We start from the raw sequence: 22,997 nt of genomic DNA on the forward strand, positions 1-22,997 counted from the left end.
CCATGGTACCATCTAAATGCAATGTTTCATCTAGCGTTATTGTGCATGTTTCATTATTTCATCACATTTCTTGTGGGATAGTTCCCTAACCTTTTAATTATGGTGAAATATTCAAAAAGTTAATCAAACGACTCCCAAAGGAGCTTCTGGTACAATGTAGTAGCAGAGGCTTATTGTCCCTGGCTTAAAACTGATTATGTGAAAGAATAGTGTGCACCTCAAGAAAGGCTAGCAGTTCTGCCATCAGATAAATGATTGCAGCCTTCAGTGGACTGGCTCTCCCTTTATTTTTGCCACTGGTTGTGAAGCTGGGAAACAGAAGCCTGTATGGAGAATGAAGGCCTAGACTTTTTTTTTTTTTAACTGAAATGTCAAACTATGTGACTGTGCCCAGCAGAAGACGACCCCCTGCGAGATGTGATAAGCCCCAGGCCTGCTCCACACACTACACTGAAAATGCCGTGGGAGGGCTTCCCGGGCTGATGGAACTAATGACAGTAATAGCTCTGGGTAATTTGTCTTTTCCCTTACTGTGCACATTCTCTACATATGGTGCACTTTACACCTACCACCAGGCACACATCTGGAATGCTATGACCCTCTCAGGCCTGATCCAGATAGGTTGAATTCTCCTGTAAAGTAAATCTGACCTCTAATTTTCTTAATAATTCAGGATTATGCTAATGTTACTCAGCAACCATTGTAGAATGGTGCGGGAACACCGAAGAAAGCTTAAGCCCTTGTACTGGAAGCGTGACCGAGGTTTCTTTGCATATTTGGCTATAATGTTTCCCCTCTGTCATTCTAGTAGAGAAAATGTAAATTTTGAAAAGTGTATACTTTACATTATTTATTCATTGTTTGAAGTCGTAGGACATGCTCTACTTAAGAAGAAATTTTCTGTTTCCTTTCTTTGTTGTACAGATTTTCTACTAAGAATTTATAAGACTACTAATGATAGGTTTGGGTTCTTAATTCTAACCTGTAAAAAATACTTAGATAGTTAAAGAAACTGACAAAATAATTTCAGGGATGGATAAAACAGACTTCACAGCAGTTTAATCTCATCAATGCAGAGTGCTCTTAGGAAGATTTTAACAATAAAAATCCTATTTTAGTGCTGGCTCCATAGCAAGATTGTACATTTAATAGTGTATTTGTATCCTGTATCTTCTGTATTTATGTAAAAAATAGCTATATTATTTAAAGTGTAAACATCTAAACATATCTTTTAGGAAAACATAAATGATCTTAAGTTTTAAGAAATGTTCGCACTACATTAAAAAGATAGGTTCTTCAATCCTAGCTCTCTGTGAATAAAAAGAGAATAAAAGAATCTCTGTAAATTAGTATGTGCAAGATTCCCCCAGAGAGCAAAATATCTTCAACCATTGTGGAGGTATGAGAACCACATGTTTGCCTGGAAAAAAAAGTATGCTCATTACTATGGATTTCTGAATCATTCTGTCCAAATATTTGTAGTTATTTCTAAGTTACAAATAGACAATTAATTTTATTACATTTTTCCTTTAATTCATATCACTAGGAAGGTGGTGGTGAAGCATTTCCCCCCCTGCAGACTAAAGATTATACACGGAAATATAATAAACAAAAAATTGCTTATTTGGGTCAATAATTTATGTTTCTCACAAACAATGTAGATATTGTAAACTTCTTTCTACAAATAATATCTGTGTCATTGACCAATAACAAGGTAATAGTTTATCAAGAATGCTAATCTCTCTCCTGGCACCTCTGACCACCAACTCAGTTACTCAAACTCCACCCCAGTTTGAAGGCAGAAAAGTGTGTGTATCTAAGTATTGGGTTCTCCTAGAATTTAATCATGGATTCAGACCACTCCAGAAAACTCCATGTGTACCTGTTGGATGGATGGTACAGACGGATTGTAGAAGAGGTTTTTTTCCCCCTAATTTAAATATTCTAAAAGGTATATCCCTACCCAGATACACTTATGGAAAAATCAATCCAATTAGAGAGAGAGAGATGAGGGAGGAATGGTATGCCGAGTGTCCCACTGCCCTCTCAGTTCCATTCCTTCTTGTCAGGCCTGAGCCTTTTGGAAGGATTGCTCTAGGAAAGTAATGACCACCATTATCCCTGGGTGAAGCAAAGCAGGCTGCAAAAGGACTGCTAGACAGGCTAATTGTGACAGGTGTACTGTATTGACTCTTCCAGGGCCATGTTCCTTTGGGCATGATTTGTGCGCAGAGTGGATCATTTGACCTATATGACAGATTGTGTGAAGTACGATTACTGACAGCTACTTAACTCATGGGTTTGGAATTAGATGAAAGTTTGAAACATTTTGAATATTACACTCTCTTTTATACCTAATGCTTTACAATATTTGATACAAAATCTCCCCAAAGAATAACAACAAATTAGATGATATCTGTGTGACTTCAGCAGAATCTGCACAGGCTGAAAAATCAGTCAGTGCTTTTCACTGAATTATATGATAATCCAGTAACAGGAAATATGCAAGGACCCTCAGCTCATGACAATGCCAAAGTTGGTGACACTGGCTGTTATTACCAATACCTCTAGTTTGTTAAGCCAGGGACTTCACATGCATCATCTTACACAGCTCCTTAAAACAGCTCCAAATGGCCCATATTGTTATAGAGAAGGGAGCTGAAGATCAGAGAGGTGCATACAGGGACAAGTGTAAGATATAAACTGAGATTTGTCTGACAGCCAAGCCTTCAGCTCACCTTGTCCCTCATCCTCTAGTCCACCCTCCTTCCTTCTCCCTGCCCACTTCCCCAGCTCTTGGTGGTTTTATTCCTGATAGACAGCAGAGTGCCAAGAAAGCAGAAGTCTGTAGAAACAATCAGGTATATAGGGCCTTGATGCCAGTTCTGCCAGTTCAATGACTGTGCAATTACCCAACCCCTCCAGATCCCCCTGTTCTCCTCCATAATCCACAAACAAGCCCAACTCATAGAGAATGTTGTTGAGAAGACTAAGTGAGAGAATGATGTAAACTGCTGAGCATAGCACCTGGTGTACAGTCAGCACTCAGTGAGGGCTATCCACTAATTTATAACGATAAACCTCTCTGTCAAAGTTTAAAGTTTTTTTTTTTTTCCTTTAGGAATCTGAAGTAGAGGTGTTTATAAAAATATATCACTTTTCTTTAGAAGCCTTATAAAATGGAAGTACGCTTATACATAAAGGCATATTTATTTACATTTTTATAAAACATAACCTCTTAGGATGCTCAACACTTTTTGGACACAGTTATTATAAGTAAAATAGTACTTTGGAATATTTTTCTTTAAACCAATTTCTTTCATTTGGAAAAATGGTAAGTGTGGCATTTTGATTTAGAAAGTAGTTAAAGTTTTATAGCTGATTTAGCTGATTCTTGAGAAATGTTGATAGTCATTTATCTTGAGTTGTCTTCCTCTCACTACCATCTTTCCCTGAGAGGGACTTCCTTGCATATTTAGGATGGTGTGGAGTTATGTTAACTAGCGCTTAAAAGAAGAGCATGTAATGGGCAAGCATTGTATTCTGGATGCTATCCACTGCTATATTTTCATTGAGTCATAGATTCAGCATATGTCTTAACAATGCCTAAATTACACAAATATGAAAAAAAAGGCCCATTGACCTAAAGCAGCTTCTTGCTGAGTAAAGGAGCTGAAGCATTGTATATAAACAGATATCATCCTATGCACAGGGGAAAAAACTGAGTTAGCAGGAGGAAGGAATCACTTCCCTGAAGGGATTAGGCTTCATGGATGAGTGATTTGTGAACTTGGTTATGGAGCAGGCATGATTTAGATAAAGATAAGGTGAAGACATTTCAGGTAGAGAAGGAAGGAATAAAATGGACAAAGGCACGGGAGTGATAGGGCTAGGGTTGTGTGCAGGGAACAACGGGAGTCCTGCTGTGTTGAGCACAGGGGTGGTTTTCATCTTGAGTTTATAGCAGAATCACCCACAGGGCTTATGAAATGTACATATTCCCAGGATTCACTCCAACCTTCCAAGAGTCTGTTTTAGTCACTCTGGGGTGAGGCCCAGGAATCAGCATGTTTAACATGGAGCCCAGTTAATTTTGATAGAACCACTGAGAAGTACAAACATTCCCGAGTCGCTGGAAAAAATGGAGTGACTGGAGTGTAGGCAAATGGTTCTAGGCCCAAACAGTGCAGTAGGGTCACACACAGAGCCTGCTTGCTCTTTTTCTCCTTCCCTCCCTTCTTTCCCCTCCCTTCTTTCCTTCCTTCCTTCCTTCCTTCCTTCCTTCCTTCCTTCCTTCCTTCCTTCCTTCCTTCCTTCCTTCCTTCCTTCCTTCCTTCCTTCCTTCCTTCCTTCCTTCCTTCCTTCTTTCCTTCTTTCTTCCTTCCTTCTTTTCACCCTTCCATCCTTCCTTTCAGTACCTGAGTCCCAGACCAATTAAGTTAGAATCTCTGGGGGTGGGGCCTTTGTATCAATACATGTTTTTTAAACTTTTTATTATGAAAAAAATTTAAACATATACAAAAGTAGGCAGAACAATATAGTGAATGCTCATGCACCCATCACCTAACTTCAATAATTAGACACTTATGGCGAGTCTTGTTTCATTTGTACTGCTACAGCTCCCCCTACCTTCTATATTATTTTGAAGCCAATCTCTGAGATTATAATACTCCATCCATAACATTTCAATATGTGTCTCTAAGTACGGATTTTAAAGTGCCACAATACCATTACTACACATTATAAAACAATAATTTTTAAATATCATCAAGTGCTCAGTGTTCTAATTATTTTACTCGTTCATAAATGTGGGTTTGTGTATGCCTGTATCAAAACTCTCATGTACACCATAAATATGAACACCCACAAATTTTTAAAAATTAATTAAAAAATTTATCCAATACTTTTGATTCAAATTCATTGTAGGGTTTTATTTTGGTATCTCCTTTTTTCCAGGTTTCTCCAGAATCCCAGCTCTCAGTGACACTAGGAATATTAGAATGAGATTATATAATGAAACGTTTGCTTTGTCCTACAATGCACAAATGGAAGTTTTAGATTAACAATATTAATAATACGTTTTCTAATTATCTTACCACTGGAAAGTATTTGTAAAAAATTCTTTTTGTTCTAGTGCATATGCCACTAGAGGAAGACAGCCAATTTGCTCTGCCTTAAAGTTACTTTGAATAATTTCTCTGATTACACCAACTGGTTACATGTCAAGGCTCATCTATTTTATTTTATTTTCATTTTTAGAGATGAATTTATAAATTTAATTTTGTTTTATAATAACATATAGAATATTTATTGGGTTCCAAATTTAAATTTGCAAAACAAATTATTGTCAAAGTAATCAAGTCTGTTCCTCCCATCTGCTTCCTCTCTCTATAGATCACTATTTAAACAATGTATGGTTTATCATTTTATTGTTTATTTTCAGTAAATAATAATAAAACTCTCCCAGCTTCTTGTAAGAATCTCTCCCTTCTTACAAGAAGTCAGATTGGAGATTCCTTACTGTAGAAAATGATGAGCTAGAATATTTGTCTAATGGAGCTGAGACTTTTTACACCATTTATATTTTCTACATCTAGATTAGTGGCTGGTACATTTCACGTGATTAGTAAATATTGAATGAGTGGATGAATTCTTATTTGAAGTTTGAAATCACAAGAGTGAGAGGACCAAAATTCTATTTATTTTTTGACAAGTTAATCTAATAGCAGTGGTTAAGGGGGTTAGAAAGACTGAAAAGTGGATGATCAGTTTGGAGACTTATTTAGTTAACTGGATGGCAGTAATTTTGAATAAGGAAACAAAAAACTGAAATGTGTGTGTGTGTGTGTGTTTTGTGTGCTTTTGCTGTTAAATAAAACACTCCAAAACTTAATGCTTAAAACAACAAACGTTCACTTAGTTCACAATTTTGTGGATTGGCGCATTTCTTTGTCTAGACTGGTTCCATAGGTGTCTGTGGGGTTCACTCAGGTGTCCTTGGGCAGGTGGCAAGTGCTGGCCTCACATCACGGGCAGTTGGCAGGTTTTGCCTGGGAGGCTGTCTGATGGTTGTCTGTGTCATCTCAGTTCTCTCCCTTGAGGTCTTATCTTTCATCTTCCAGCGGATAGCTTGTATTCTTTTCCATTGGTGGTGGTCTCAGGACAACAGTTATAGCAAAAGGCTGATAACGTGCAGGTGTTTTTCAAATCTCAGATTGTGTTCTGTTTGCTGATTGGCCCAAGGACCACAACAGTAACAACTTTGATGTAAAAGGTAGAGAGAAATCACCACAGTTAAAATGGCTTATCTCCAAAAGACAGGCAGTAACAAATGTTGGCAAGGATATGGAGAAAAGGGAACTCTTGTATACTGTTGTTGGGAATGTAAATTAGTAAAACCACTATACAGAACAGTTTGGTGGTTCACTAAAAGACTAAAAATTGAGATACTTTATGATCCATCAATCCCACCACTGAGTATATGCCCACAAGAAAGGAAATCAGCATATCAAAGAAGTATCTGCATTCCTGTGTTTGTTGCAGCAGTGTTTACAATAGCTAAGATTTGGAAGCAACCTAAGTGTCTATCAACAGTTGAATGGAAAAAGAAAATGTGGTACATGTATACAATGGAGTATTATACACCCATAAATAAGAATGAGATCCAGTCATTTGCAACAACATGGATGGAACTGGAAATCATTGTTAAGTGAAATAAGTCAGACGCAGAAAGAAAAAATCATTACATGTTCTCACTTATTTGTGGCATCTAAGAATTAAAACAATTTAATTCATGAACATGGAGAGAAGAAAGATGGTTACCAGAGGTTGGAAAAAGCAGTAGGAGGCTGGAGGGTAGGTAGGGATGGTTAATGGGTACAAAAAAATGTAGTTAGAAGTAAGACCCACTATTTGATAGCACAATTAGGTGACTATAGTCAATAATAACTTAATTGTACATTTTAAAATAACTTGAAGAGTGCAATTGGATTCTTTGTAACTCAAAGGGTAAATGCTTGAGGGGATGGATACCTCATTCTTCATGATGTGCTTATTTCACATTGCATACCTGTATCAAAACATCTCATGTAAATACATACACCTACTACGTACTGACAAAAATTTAAAAAGAATGAAATGTAGAAAGAGAGAGACTAGCTCTTGATGGAGAGGGAAGAATTTGTAGCCACTTTCAGTTTCCCATGGTGTGGGATGTGTGTGAAACAGATACCTGAATGAACTCAGTGACTCCTCATAGCTTTTAGTTTCCAGAACCTTATATGATTATTAATTTCTACTTCTGTGTCCTTTCTTGTGTTCTTCCCTGAAATGTTTCTCATCCACATAGTCCATTTTGAGTTCCATACCCTCCACAAAACATCCTTTTACTAATTTTTCACTTGAACATTTCATTAAACACTTATTCCATATTTCTGGTTTTTCATTTGGTAATTTTCTTTTTATTATGTGCTATTTTACATGTTCCCTTTGTTTTCTAAATTTTTTGTGTATGTGTTTCCTGAGTTCTCACCCGATTCATCTTATTTTGCTATTGTAACACACAATAAAGTTAGACTAGTACTAAAATCTAAGTACTCTATAATGATTATTACTTGAATTGGGGATTGACTTAGATAATACTTCTAAAATTGGATATTGCCAAAACTTTCTTTACTTTGGTTTTTCATGGGTCTGTCCAATTCTGATTTTGCCATGCCTAAGTTAAAAACATCTGGTTGAATTCAGTAGAATCCCTGATTTTAAGCATTTTGGCAACTGGGTTGAATCTGTTAAAAAGAATAAACTTGTGATTGCTTATGTATAATTGTGTTTTGGTGTATAATAAAACCAATTAAAAGTAAGACATATACAATACGCTTGCTAAGCCATGTACGGCTGAGATGGACTCTATCAGTGGTCCTGAGTGGTTTTTAAAAAGGCACACATGATTATCTCAATAGATGCAGAAAAGGCTTTTGACAAAATTCAACAGCCCTTCATGCTAAAAACGCTCAATACATTCGGTATTGATGGAACGTACCTCAAAATAATAAGAGCTATTTATGACAAACCCACAGCCAATATCATACTGAATGGGCAAAAACTGGAAAAATTCCCTTTGAAAACTGGCACAAGACAGGGATGCCCTCTCTCACCACTCCTATTCAACATAGTGCTGGAAGTTCTGGCTAGGGCAATTAGGCAAGAGAAAGAAATCAAGGGTATTCAGTTAGGAAAAGAAGAAGTCAAACTGTCCCTGTTTGCAGATGACATGATTGTATATTTAGAAAACCCCATTGTCTCAGCCCAAAATCTCCTTAAGCTGATAGGCAACTTCAGCAAAGTCTCAGGATACAAAATTAATGTGCAAAAATCACAAGCATTCTTATACATCAGTAACAGACAAACAGAGAGCCAAATCAGGAATGAACTTCCATTCACAATTGCTTCAAAGAGAATAAAATACCTAGGAATCCAACTTACAAGGGATGTAAAGGACCTCTTCAAGGAGAACTACAAACCACTGCTCAGTGAAATCAAAGAGGACACAAACAAATGGAAGAATATATCATGCTCATGGATAGGAAGAATCAATATCGTGAAAATGGCCATACTGCCCAAGGTAATTTATAGATTCCATGCCATCCCCATCAAGCTACCAATGAGTTTCTTCACAGAATTGGAAAAAACTGCTTTAAAGTTCGTAAGGAACCAAAAAAGAGCCCGCATCTCCAAGACAATCCTAAGTCAAAAGAACAAAGCTGGAGGCATCACGCTACCTGACTTCAAACTATACTACAAGGCTACAGTAACCAAAACAGCATGGTACTGGTACCAAAACAGCGATATAGACCAATGGAACAGAACAGAGTCCTCAGAAATAATACCACACATCTACAGCATGTCATCTTTGACAAACCTGAGAGAAACAAGAAATGGGGAAGGATTCCCTATTTAATAAATGGTGCTGGGAAAATTGGCTAGCCATAAGTAGAAAGCTGAAACTGGATCCTTTCCTTACTCCTTATACGAAAATTAATTCAAGATGGATTAGAGACTTAAATGTTAGACCTAATACCATAAAAATCCTAGAGGAAAACCTAGGTAGTACCATTCAGGACATAGGCATGGGCAAAGACTTCATGTCTAAAACACCAAAAGCAACAGCAGCAAAAGCCAAAATTGACAAATGGGATCTAATTAAACTAAAGAGCTTCTGCACAGCAAAAGAAACTACCATCAGAGTGAACAGGCAACCTACAGAATGGGAGAAAATTTTTGCAATCTACTCATCTGACAAAGGGCTAATATCCAGAACCTACAAAGAACTCAAACAAATTTACAAGAAAAAAACAAACAACCCCATCGAAAAGTGGGCAAAGGATATGAACAGACATTTCTCAAAAGAAGACATTCATACAGCCAACAGACACATGAAAAAATGCTCATCATCACTGGCCATCAGAGAAATGCAAATCAAAACCACAATGAGATACCATCTCACACCAGTTAGAATGGCGATCATTAAAAAGTCAGGAAACAACAGGTGCTGGAGAGGATGTGGAGAAATAGGAACACTTTTACACTGTTGGTGGGATTGTAAACTAGTTCAACCATTATGGCAAACAGTATGGCGATTCCTCAAGGATCTAGAACTAGATGTACCATATGACCCAGCCATCCCATTACTGGGTATATACCCAAAGGATTATAAATTATGCTGCTATAAAGACACATGCACACGTATGTTTATTGCAGCACTATTCACAATAGCAAAGACTTGGAATCAACCCAAATGTCCATCAGTGACACATTGGATTAAGAAAATGTGGCACATATACACCATGGAATACTATGCAGCCATAAAAAAGGATGAGTTTGTGTCCTTTGTAGGGACATGGATGCAGCTGGAAACCATCATTCTTAGCAAACTATCACAAGAACAGAAAACCAAACACCGCATGTTCTCACTCATAGGTGGGAACTGAACAATGAGATCACTTGGACTCAGGAAGGGGAACATCACACACCGGGGCCTATCATGGGGAGGGGGGAGGAGGGAGGGATTGCATTGGGAGTTATACCTGATGTAAATGACGAGTTGATGGGTGCAGCACAGCAACATGGCACAAGTGTACATATGTAACAAACCTACACGTTATGCACATGTACCCTACAACTTAAAGTATAATAATAATAAATAAATTAAAAAAAAAAAAAAGGCACACATACACACACACACACAAACACACACACACACACAGCAGTGACTGCAATGACCTAGAGTGTGTGTTATTGGGAGACCTCCTTTATTTCTTTTAAAGCTAGGCCATATTGTGGGTGATGGATCTCAAGAAGGGTTGGTGGTGGTTATGTGAACTGGAGAATCAAGATGAAGGCTAAGAGAAAAAGAGAAAAGGAGGAAGAAAAGAGAGAAAAGTAGTGCAATGCTTAGGACATCATTATCAACTTCTATGTGACTCTGATTTAGCTTCCTGTGGTCTGGGAAAGAGTACCCAAGAATTCCCAGAGAAGAAAGAACTAAAGAAGTCCTTTCCTTCTCATCCTTACTGAAAATTTTAGACAAGAGTGAAACAAGGGGAGATGTTGCTGAGAGAGGTGAGTCAGAGATCTTTATAGGTCCTAGGCAGAGGAAGAAGGGGAGGTAAAATAAAATTTGTGTGAAACTCTTCCCGTAGACCATTAGAGCTCTTTGCACCATGGTTGAAGAGATCCGTACACAATTAGGGGTGAAGTAAATTCAAGTGAAACTTGCCTATGAGGTCTGGCTTTCATAGGTTATTTGTTAAATGCTCAACCATTTGGAGGGTAGGGTGGTGGGTGTATTGTAAATTGTGCAATTTTTCTGAATAATGAAAGATATACAGAAAGTTCATTTTGTGTGTCTGGAGGCTTTCAACCTAGACTAAAGTGAGCATATGGGAGCATAAAAGAAAAGGACCCTAAAGGAGTTCCTATGTAGATATGGAAACAAGTTAAATGTAACAAAATCCATAGCAATTCATCATTGAGAGCTGAATTAGAATACAGAGTATAATGGATGTTATCATTGTCAATAATTGTTGGAGATTGCTTGTCAACAGATTGGATTGTTTATCATGGATGTTGACAAACTATAGCATAAGATCCTTGAACTTGTTACATATGTTTTAAATATTTCTATAAATATACATGTGCACATGTATATTTTGGAGACTAAAGTTTTTATGCAATATAAAATTCCAGAATTTGTGTAGTGAGGCTTAAAATATTTTTACTAAATGATAGAACTTACCACAACATTTACATACTCTATCATCCAATCATCTTGGTTTTAATGAAAATATTTGTCTTAAATATTTTGAAAGTAAAGCATCTTCATTGAATCAAAACTGATATTTTAATTTGAACTTTCCACTCTGAAAAGAATTTGTAGTCCAAACTTGTCATGAAGAAAACTGAATTAAATGAAAAATAATGATATGCTGGATAGCTCTAAAAATATCCAGAATAGAATTCTTGTGATAGTATAGTTATTTAATATTAAGTTCACTTGTTTTACTGCCATGCAGAGATTAAGTGGAAGCCAACTTTCAGTATAGCAGAAAGGGCCATGGACTTTAAGAAGAATTCCATTTATGATAGAGCTGTCTCCCTTATTTGTGAAATGACTTTGTTCAAGTCACTCGGTCTTAAGACGATATTGTATGGAAAATTACAAATGATATGTAAATATAAGATTATTGAAGATATACTTTACACATTTTCTAATAAATGGTATTGTTTATAAGTAGGTTATATAAAAATCAATACACATTCATTTCCATTATGTTTTCTATTGTAAAAGGGCTATGTGGTAAAGGTAAAGAATGCAGAAAATTAAAATAGGCAAAACGAAGAAATAGAAAATCACCCAAAATAATTCCAAATAATTGTTATCACATGTCCATATAATTTTCATCTAAATTTTTATATGTGCATGTAGTTTTTTAAAGTATGCTTTCTTCTTTATCTACTGATGTTCAATATTCAATACATGTATTATTGCTTTTCCCTTAATGTTATACTATGATCATGTTTTTTGGACCATGTGTGTACATGCTTTAATTGTATAAATTAATATATACTACTTAATGTAAGTTGTAATTTACAATTCATTTAACCATTTTCATATTAATTGAACACAAACAATGATATTTTCAGTCTATAAGAGGTGAATATTATTTTGTATTAACTCTTGAATATGTTCTTTAGTATTACTGGATGAAAGAACAAACATTTTGAAGCTTTTGATATAAATTGGGAACTTGCCTTACAGGCAGACTAGCAGTGTGTAAAAATGCCTATTTCCCCACATCCTAGTCAATGTATATGTGTAATATATATACATATATACACCAGTTGTCATTCATTCTAATTTTGTTCCACAATGTTTTTGTATTAACTCTTAGGGTAACTTTACATATTAAGGTTATGAATCCTTTTTCGTATATGTTTTTCTATGTTTTAAGTTGCCCAGCTTTACTGAGGTAGAATTAACTACTAAAATTATATATATTTAAGGAGTACCTCTTGATGATTATATATATATATAATATATAGTGAAATAATCACTAAAATCCAATATTTGCCTTTAACTTGTGTTTACAATGCTTTTAAAAATGGTGTATGTGTTTCTAATTCATAGGTAGTAATGCTATATTTGTCTAACATTGTCTAAGAATGAAGAATTCTACCTGAATAAAGTTTCTGGATCATTGAGGCTTATAGTTTTTAATGCAAAACCTTAAAAAGAGAAAACCTTTTTTTTTTTTTTTTTTTTCGAGACGGAGTCTTCTTCTGTCACCCAGGCTGGAGTGCGATCTCTGCTCACTGCAAGCTCCGCCTCCTGGGTTCACGCCATTCTCCTGCCTCAGCCTCCCGAGTAGCTGGGACTACAGGCGCCCGCCACCATGCCGGTCTTATGTTTTGTATTTTTAGTAGAGACAGAGTTTCACCGTGTTCGCCAGGATGGTCTCGATCTCCTGACCTCGTGATTTGCCTGCCTCGGCCTCCGAAAGTGCTAGGATAACAGGCGTGAGCCATCACACTACCTGATTTCAAACTATACTACAAGGCTACAGTAACCAAAACAGCATGGTACTGGTACCAAAACAGAAATATAGACCAATGGAACAGAACAGAGTCCTCAGAAATAATACCACACATCTACAGCCATCTGATCTTTGACAAACCTGAGAGAAACAAGAAATGGGGAAAGGATTCCCTATTTAATAAATGGTACTGGGAAAATTGGCTAGCCATAAGTGGAAAGCTCAAACTGGATCCTTTCCTTACTCCTTATACGAAAATTAATTCAAGATGGATTAGAGACTTAAATGTTAGACCTAATACCATAAAAACCCTAGAAGAAAACCTAGGTAATACCATTCAGGACATAGGCATGGGCGAGGACTTCATGTCTAAAACACCAAAAGCAATGACAACAAAAGCCAAAATTGACAAATGGGGATCTCATTAAACTAAAGAGCTTCTGCACAGCAAAAGAAACTACCATCAGAGTGAACAGGCAACCTACAGAATGGGAGAAAATTTTTGCAATCTACTCATCTGACAAAGGGCTAATATCCAGAACCTACAAAGAACTCAAACAAATTTACAAGAAAAAAACAAATAACCCCATCAAAAAGTGGGCAAAGGATATGAACAGACATTTCTCAAAAGAAGATATTCATACAGCTGACAGACACATGAAAAAATGCTCATCATCACTGGCCATCAGAGAAATGCAAATCAAAACCACAATGAGATACCATCTCAGACCAGTTAGAATGGCGATCATTAAAAAGTCAGAAAACAACAGGTGCTGGAGAAGATGTGGAGAAACAGGAACACTTTTACACTGTTGGTGGGATTGTAAACTAGTTCAGCCATTATGGAAAACAGTATGGCGATTCCTCAAGGATCTAGAACTAGATGTACCATATGACCCAGCCATCCCATTACTGGGTATATACCCAAAGGATTATAAATCATGCTGCTATAAAGACACATGCACACGTATGTTTATTGTGGCACTATTCACAATAGCAAAGACTTGGAATCAACCCAAATGCCCATCAGTGACAGACTGGATTAAGAAAATGTAGCACATATACACCATGGAATACTATGCAGCCATAAAAAAGGATGAGTTTGTGTCCTTTGTAGGGACATGGAAGCAGCTGGAAACCATCATTCTCAGCAAACTATCACAAGAACAGACAACCAAACACCACATGTTCTCACACATAGGTGGGAACTGAACAATGAGATCACTTGGACATGGGAAGGCGAACATCACACACCGGGGCCTATCATGGGGAGGGGGGAGGAGGGAGGGATTGCATTGGGAGTTATACCTGATGTAAATGATGAGTTGATGGGTGCTGACGAGTTGATGGGTGCAGCACAGCAACATGGCACAAGTATACATATGTAACAAACCTGCATGTTATGCACATGCACCCTAGAACATAAAGTATAATAAAAAAAAATACACTTATGTGCTAGGCACTTCACACATATAGTTGGTCTTCAAAACAACCTTGCGAAGTAGTTATTGTTATCTCCCTTTATCTGCTGGGGCCACTGAGGTTACAGAGTGAGTAAACAGTTTTCTGAGGCTCACACAGGTTATGAGAGGAAGACCTTGATTGGAGACTAAGCCTAGATCCATTGCTTTTTATACACTGAACACGCTCCTATTGTGTGTAAATATTCTGAGTCCCTCAACATCTACATAAATGTGTAGGGCTTTATTTGCATGATGCTGGCTTTGAGGTTCATGATTACTTCTTTACAATTTGTTTTTTATACATGCCTCCTCAAGCACCTGGCTGAGGCAAGGTGACTGTAAATGTCCTGCTCTTAGCTGACAATCGCAATGATAACAAATAAACAATTATAGAAGTGCCACTGTGTGCCAGCCAAAGTGATCAGTGCTCTGAGTTTTCCCCTACCAATGTTTCACTTTGCTAATCTTAGTCTATTGTAGCATGGAAAACAGATAACCAGGTTTCTAAGAGCTATGTACAAAAAAAATGAACAAAACATTTTTTGAACAGAAGTCTGAGAGACTTTTCTATAGTAAAGCTCATGTTTTGTTTCAACCTGCTTCCCTCAAATACATCGGTATTTGTGTCACTATCTTCAGTAAACACTTTAGTGACTTTATCTCATTTAGTCCTTAGTACAATACTGCAGATTATAATTATTATTCATTTTCATTTTACAACTAAGGGCACTGCAGTTTGAAGAAAATAAATAACTTACCCGAGATTCTGTTTCGTAGAGTTTATGGTTTCTGTTTGGAACTCTTTGTCTGCTGATTTTCAGCTGGGTTGTCAGATAAGTAACTTTAAAATAACCTATGAGTTAGTGTATCAAAGCATTCAGCGGTAGGGTCTGCCTGGAGAATGTCAAAGATGGGAATATGGTCAAACTTTTTGTTTATGTGTGTCCAGCTACAAAGAAAATCGATGTATTTTAAAATAAGGTTGAATTTAATGCAATAGCATGATATCCAGGCTGAAAGTGTGTATTCCTTGCTGAACGACAAGTATCCACTCCTTTGCTAAAGATACTACGAGTGTACTAAAAAATATGTTTCCTGATATGATGAGAATGTTTATATACGATGAAGTACACAGAACTTACAGAATAGTGATAGTGATGCTTCAATTCAGTATGAATTTGTTGAATGCTTATTATTACATCCAGAACCATATCATATGATAGAGTTGGGGGAGATGTAAATATAAGTGGGCAAAAAGCACCAAAATATTGGATAACTATACATTACTGAATAAAGTTAGTAGGCATACCTGTAGTACAAATGGCTGTCACTTCAAATTTATTCCTAATAAAGGAAATTTCAAATCAAAATTCTTAAATACAAAATCTAAGAAGTACTATTTACTCATTTTTAACGGGGTTTTGATGAAGAAGGTGACTGGAATGAGAGATAACTTCTTCAGTTTAGGGGAGACTAATATTGTATTAGTTGGAGGTGTTTTGTGGCAACTCTTGGTAACCAGAATTAAACAGAGATACGGCGTAGAGGTAAGAACAGAAAGCAGAGTTTAAAAAGCTGTTCTTTGGAATAAAGGAACTAGGGGAGAATTGAGGGTCTAGGAAGTAGGAATTACCATCACCAGTGCAATAATTCAACTCCAACTGTTTACTATGTCTGTTTCATTCTGCCAGAGAAAAATTATCTGGATGTGTTAAAATCATTGTGAGGTGGTTAGAGAACTTATTTGTATCTTCCTCAGTCAGGAGCTCAATTCATAAATGATTTTAGTTATTTGATTCATAATCAGTACTTGTGATCAGAAAGTCAAATCAAAGGGCTTAAAATGAAAGATCTAAAGTGTAAGAATCATTGATTTATTCTATACATCATCTTGACTGCTCTTGCTGATTTTTCTGTTTTGACTGCCCTGACCATCCTAGACCAAGTGCACGCACCTCTCTGTCACATTGGCTTTGACCACACACCAGTCTAGACCTGTGGTGGCGTCTGGGGACTGCCAAGCTGATTCCTAGCTTCGGTTCCTCATGGTTGGCCCCCCTTATTTTTCCAAAAATTTTCCAGATTTAGTCAAATATGTTTGGCTTGAGGTTTAATCTGGTACTTCACTGAAGAGAGAATATTATTGGTAATCCTTATTCCTCCTCTCCCTTCAAAGCAAAAAGGCACACATATCACTCACATATTTGTGCTGCTCTAAGTTTTACACGTGTTCTGATCAGTAAAAAGGGACGCAATATACCATTGTAGTAAAAAGCATGGAATCTGGAGCCAGTCTGCCGGGTTCAAATCTCAGGTCCACCTCATACTGTTTGACCTTGGGCAAGTTACTTAGCCCCTTCAAATCTTAATTTTATTATGTATAAAATGGAATAATAGTACAGCCTAACATTTAGGATTGCCACAAATATTAAAAGAATTCCTCCATATGAAATTCTTATGTCTTTTCATGACACATATATTTCCATATATACATTAACTGTCATTATTAGTGAAAAATTCAAATGAATCCTGGTCAGTATCAGAGAATCTTAGGCTCACTCAAAATAGATGGAATCATATTTCTAATAAGAATTAATCATTTAAAAAACTATAAATGTCTTAATTTTTAAAATTTCAAATCAAAATTCTTAAATACAAAATCTAAAAAGTACTATTTATTCATTTTTAATTTATTCTAATTTGTCAAAGTTATTAATTTCCTTTATCAAAGTATACTATTAATTCAAATATTCAAAAATGTTCTGAACATTATGGGATTTCTACCTTAAATCATTAGATAGCCACAACCACTTCTTGTAAAAAACTAGTGAATATTACATATATATTTCTTACATCATAGTATTGTAGAATCCATGCATATTTTCAAAGAGTAATTCCATGAAACCATGGCCAAGGCAGGAAAAATGGGCAACTAATATGGTTATAAGAGGCCTAAATGGGCACTTATGTGGTGCAAAGAGGCCTAGCGTTCTCTTTTCACCAAGCCAGAACACCCATTCCATGTTAGAGTTAGATGGCCCACCTCCATTCTGCTCAAATAAAGAGAAACTTTTTTTTTTTTTTTTTGAGACGGAGTCTCCTTTTGTCGCCCAGGCTGGAGTGCAGTGGTGCGATCTCGGCTCACTGCAAGCTCTGCGTCCCAGGTTTACGCCATTCTCCTGCCTCAGCCGCCTGAGTAGCTGGGACTACAGGCGCCCGCCACCCCGCCCGGCTAGTTTTTTGTATTTTTAGCAGAGACGGGGTTTCACCGTGTTAGCCAGGATGGTCTCGGTCTCCTGACCTCATGATCCACCCGCCTTGGCCTCCCAAAGTGCTGGGATTACAGGCGTGAGCCACCGCACCCGGCCAAGAGAAACATATTTTAAACTTTAGCAGTGTACTTATGTGTAAAAGGTGCTGTGGGGGTCTACTTTACATGGCATAACTCTTTCCGTCTTGACCTGAGGTATGGTATGGTGCCACACATACTTAAAACCCTTCAATGGGGGCTCTGTCACTTACAGGATAAAGATTCAACCCTTTAGCTCACATACCCAACCCTCTTGGAGTTACAAAGTGCTTAGAATTCTTAAAAGGGGCCATGCATTTTTTTTTTTTTTTTTTTTTTTTTTTTTTTTTTTTTGGTATCTGTTGGCCCTTCCACCTAGAATGCCTTTATGCCTCTTGTTTGCCTGAAAAATCTTACCCATTCGTTCTTAACTCAAATGGTATACATTCAGGGAGTCTTTGCAGATAACCTGTTAAAGCTAAATGCTTCTGATATAGAAGCACCTCTTCATCGTCTTGAGCCATTTATCTCATTGCTATAGGTATTGGTTTACATGTCCCCTATCAAACTTCAAACTTCATGAGATAATCATATAATCTATAGTATTTAGTGAAATTCCTGGCAGTATTAACAACAGCAATAATACAAACCATCATTTACTAAGTATTTATTACATAGTAGGCACTGTGCTGTTTTACCCAAATTATCTAGTTTAGATTATCTCCATTTTGAAAATGAGGAAATTAAGCCAAAGAGGGGCTAAGCCTGCTCATAAAGGCTACATAAGTAGTGAGGACTGAGACTTGGTTATTTAGCAGTTAACAAACACTCTCCCACTTCTCAGTGGTTTACAATCACTAGGGTTCATTTCTTAGCCCTATTCCATGTTTATGGCAGACTGGCTATCATTTTGCGCCATGATCTCTTCACTAGGGCACCCAAGCTCATAGAATTGATGTTTTATCTAAAATATTTTCAGGTATATGACAGAGATAAGAAGACATCCTGATAAATCATGGTGCACTGGCTCTTAAACATTCTACTCCGAAGTGAAAAATGTCACTTGCTCACACTTCATTAGCAAGAACAAGGTTAGTCATGCTATCATAGGGTGGAGTAGTTGGATCTTTCCCCAGAGAGTAGCAGGGAATACCCTAAACAATAATATAGTCCACCACAGATACTAATTCAGACTTTCCAGACTCTAGGGCCCATATTTAACCCCTGTGCTATACATTCTCCTACTACATATCTATTTGTGAATAAACACTACCAAATAGATTTCAGGTTTCCAATCTTCTAATAAGAGAATAAATAGTAAAAATAATAGAAGAACAGCACATGTAAATAATGAAATAAAAACTATCCAGATGAACTAAATAGTCTATAGTACTATTTAAGTAGTACTTAAATGTCATTTTTTCAAGCCCCTTTCCTGGTACATTCACTGGCCAATGGAAATACAATGAGTTATGTCCAAGTTGGTTGGTAGGGAGGACCTGTATTATCACAATTTACTCTCAAAGTGAGACAAAATTTATTTCATTCAGAATTTGATAACAAAGCTATCAATCACTCTGTCTGAGGATGAAGGAGGAACATCCATTTGTTCTCCAGATATAAAACAAATTTTTTTTTTTTTTTGCTTTTAATTTACAAGGATTCTAATGAAGACTAAAGGTTGCTCTTTGGAAGGAAGAAAATATACAAATTCCTTAAATAAAATCAGTAAAAGGCAAAAAGAAAGTGATAAGAATTATATACTAGCCCATACTGGTATAGGATTCTTCCAGTAGAAGACCTCAGTCATCTGTGCTATATATGAATAAGTAATTAGTCTATTGAGAATATTAATGATTGTTGGAGCCTGAATTTTTTGTGAATTCTTATTGCCATGGAATTTAGAATATATTCCATTACTTGCAAGTGATATATCAAAGTTAGAGAGATTTTATTTATTTAAAATAACATGCATTTTACAGTATCTTCAGAAATGACCTTTGAGGCCCTTAGGATTACAAATAGGTTTTTAAGTTTACTTGTTATTCTTATCAATATTTATTAGACACAATCATTTATAGTTTATTAAAATATTACTCTGATATACACAAAAATTTTCTGATAATGTTGATTAAAAACAGCTATATCCACCCTCTTTGTGTCCACATCAATGTTTAATCTAGATTGGCTTAATCTTGAAGTATAATTCAGTAACACTGAAGACCATATACTTCCTGTTCAAGATATAAAATATACTTCCTGAACAAGATAATAAAATATTCTTAAGCCTTCTGGATCCTTGGATTGCTTAACATCAATAACAGAACCAATTTTAGATGTTGCGAAAGAAACGTGTTCATGTCCAATGACGATTTCAAACTCCCCCTAGTCAGGAGGAGGCCACAGAGCATCATACTCTTTGGTAGTTTCACTGTCATTAATTATTCTTTTCAGCTCCTCCATCATACTTTTATATATGTAAACCTCTTTTCTGATCATGACATTATCCTTGTAATTACTGTCGTTGACACATCTTAGTTTTTTGTCTGGTTGGAATTCAATCTCCAGGAACTTGTGGTCAAATTTGTCCTTATGACTCATGTAGTAACGCAGATAAAAGTTACTCTTATGGCTTGCAAAAGGCACCCAAGATCAAAAAGCAAACTGTACCTCTGTGGTCTGTGCCCTACTCAAATAGGTGTTCGTTGTTGTTGTTTTTTCTGTTTTTTGTTTGTTTGTTTGTTTGTTTGTTTGTTTGTTTGACAGTTTCACTCTGTTGCCCAGGCTGGAGTGCAATGGCGCGATCTCGGCTCACTGCAACCTCTGCCTCCTGGGTTCAAGCAAATCTCCAAATCTCCTGTCTCAGCCTCCCGGGTAGCTGGGATTACAGGCATGCGCCACCACGCCCGGCTAATTTTTTTTGTTTCGTTTTTAGTAGAGACGGGATTTCGCCATGGTGGCCAGACTGGTCTCAAACTCCTGACCTCAGGTGATCCGCCTGCCTCCGCCTCCCAAAGGGCTGGGATTATAGGCATGAGCCACCGCACTCGGCCTCAGATAGGTTTTTAGAAGATTCGTTATGATATATTGAAAACGCAGATCAATAAAGGATTTTCTCCCTATCACAGTAGAATTCTCCATTTTCCTAAAGTGTGTTAAATTATACCTCATTGACAGAGTGGTTACTAAGAAATATAAAATCCCCTGCCAAAAGAAAGATCAGTCTGAAATCACAATGAGAAAAATTGACCCACATTGACAAAAATTGCATTAATTAGCATATCTCAGAACACATATTTATCAAATGAAGTTGGCTTTATCTGAACTGTCTAACAGAGGATCAGGGGAAAGGAGTTAAGGGGAAACTCTGGTGATTGTAAATCACCAAATAACCATATGCTCTTTCCAAGTGAGTTTTTCTTTTTTATATAAAAAAAAATTGAGTTCTCTGTAAATAAAGCTTTTTCGGGCTTGCAACCTCTTCTGAGGCATCTATTTTGTTTGCCATCTCACCATCAAATCACTCTTCATATAAAACTGCAGAACCATCGTTCTTAATGTCCTCTTTAGCTCACACAAATCACTGCTTGAATCTTTGTTTCTGGCAGATGCAAACAGTAGGATCAGTTCCCTCAACTATCATTTTTGATAGGAGGTGCAATTTTATAAATTCAATACTATTGCCTAATGCTAAAGATTTAAAGTGAGTTTTATTTTCCAAATGTGAACTCTTCAAATGTATTAAGTATATGAAAAATTAAATTATATATATACACATTTACATGCATATATGGATATCAATGTGACTTCACAAAGTACCAAGAATTGAATAATAACTGCCTGAAAGGGAAATATTATCATCAAAGGGATAGCAATTTATCTTGATTGACAATTTTTAAGTATTATAGTACTGGTTACCCTTCACCCTGCTCTGCTGTCTTAGGTTAGTTTAGTTTACTTGCAATATTACTACCACTTCTGATAATGAATTTTCTAGTAACACAACATGCTGAAGTACATTCTTCTTGTGAATGAAGACTTGATGGTTCTTTTCAATGGGGCCTGATACCAAGTTCTGTGCATCTCCATGTGTTCATCTCCAATGACGATAATGGGGGAAAAATAAAGTGGTCTTCTGAAAGTACAAAGCTGTTGCTCTGTTCATGCTCTAAATCCTTCAGGTCAATCAGATCTTTGCACAACTCCTCCTAAGAAATTGCCTTGGTATCCCTGCAAAGACAAACCTTGATGTAGGATTACTGAGCAAAGGCTTTCTGTTTAGAGTTACTGCTAGTTGAGGCAGCATTTACTGGGCCCAAGGTGCGCCCAGAACTCTGTTCTGCCTCTTCAGAGTGAGAGTGGGACACAGTTGCAACAACTTTAAGTACTATTTACATTGTTTCCTCCCTACTTATGTGTATAGATTTTCATCATTTTTAATAGTTACATAGTATTCCACACACTGATTAGCCATTGATTTACTTGCCTGTTTCTTATTGTTGGAACATCTTTGTACATAAATTTCTGCAAAGCGCTGTTACTACTTTCTTGGAATCTTTTCCAGATGTGTAGTTGCTGAGTTAAAGTATATGTATAGTTGTAAAGTCTTTGATCCTATTGTCAAATTGCCTTCTAGAAATGTACTAATTTCGAGTTGTACTAGTCACGTATAATCAATGTCCTGCCTCTTCTCCCAAAATAGGTGTTATTTTTAACATTCACTCTTAACACTTTATAGAAGAAACTATAATGCATTTATTAAGATAACGAATTGTTTCTGAGTTCAATGATGAAATAACCTTTGAAATTCTATTGCCATATATTTTTCCAATGCATGCTTATTATTCAAAATTCTGATTTTAACAATAATGATAGCTTTTCTTCATCAAATAGTGAAAATGACTAAAGAAAAATTAAGAGTAAATTCTCTATTATACAATGGTTGATTGACTTATATATTAGAAAAGCTTTCATATTGTTGGAACTTTAGCTCACTGAAAGAAACTTTTGCTTCACTTTGCTTTTAATGTCTGTGAAAGACTAAGCAACAATTCAGTGAAGACTATATAACAAGATCTTAACTAATTTGAATTATTTATTCAAATGTCTTTAGCCTATAATAAGAAAAAGGAAGCCCATATATTTACAGTA

The 22,997-nt window shown here is 36.4% G+C and overlaps 1 pseudogene; it reads right to left on the bottom strand.

Moving 5' to 3' along the window:
- Positions 1-20,025: 20,025 nt before the first annotated feature.
- LOC123574153 (protein mago nashi homolog) lies at positions 20,026-20,345 on the bottom strand (annotated as a pseudogene).
- Between the last annotated feature and the right edge of the window lie 2,652 nt (positions 20,346-22,997).

This window comes from Macaca fascicularis, chromosome 6, assembly GCF_037993035.2.
Source record: "Macaca fascicularis isolate 582-1 chromosome 6, T2T-MFA8v1.1".
NCBI classification, from domain to species: Eukaryota; Metazoa; Chordata; class Mammalia; order Primates; family Cercopithecidae; genus Macaca; species Macaca fascicularis.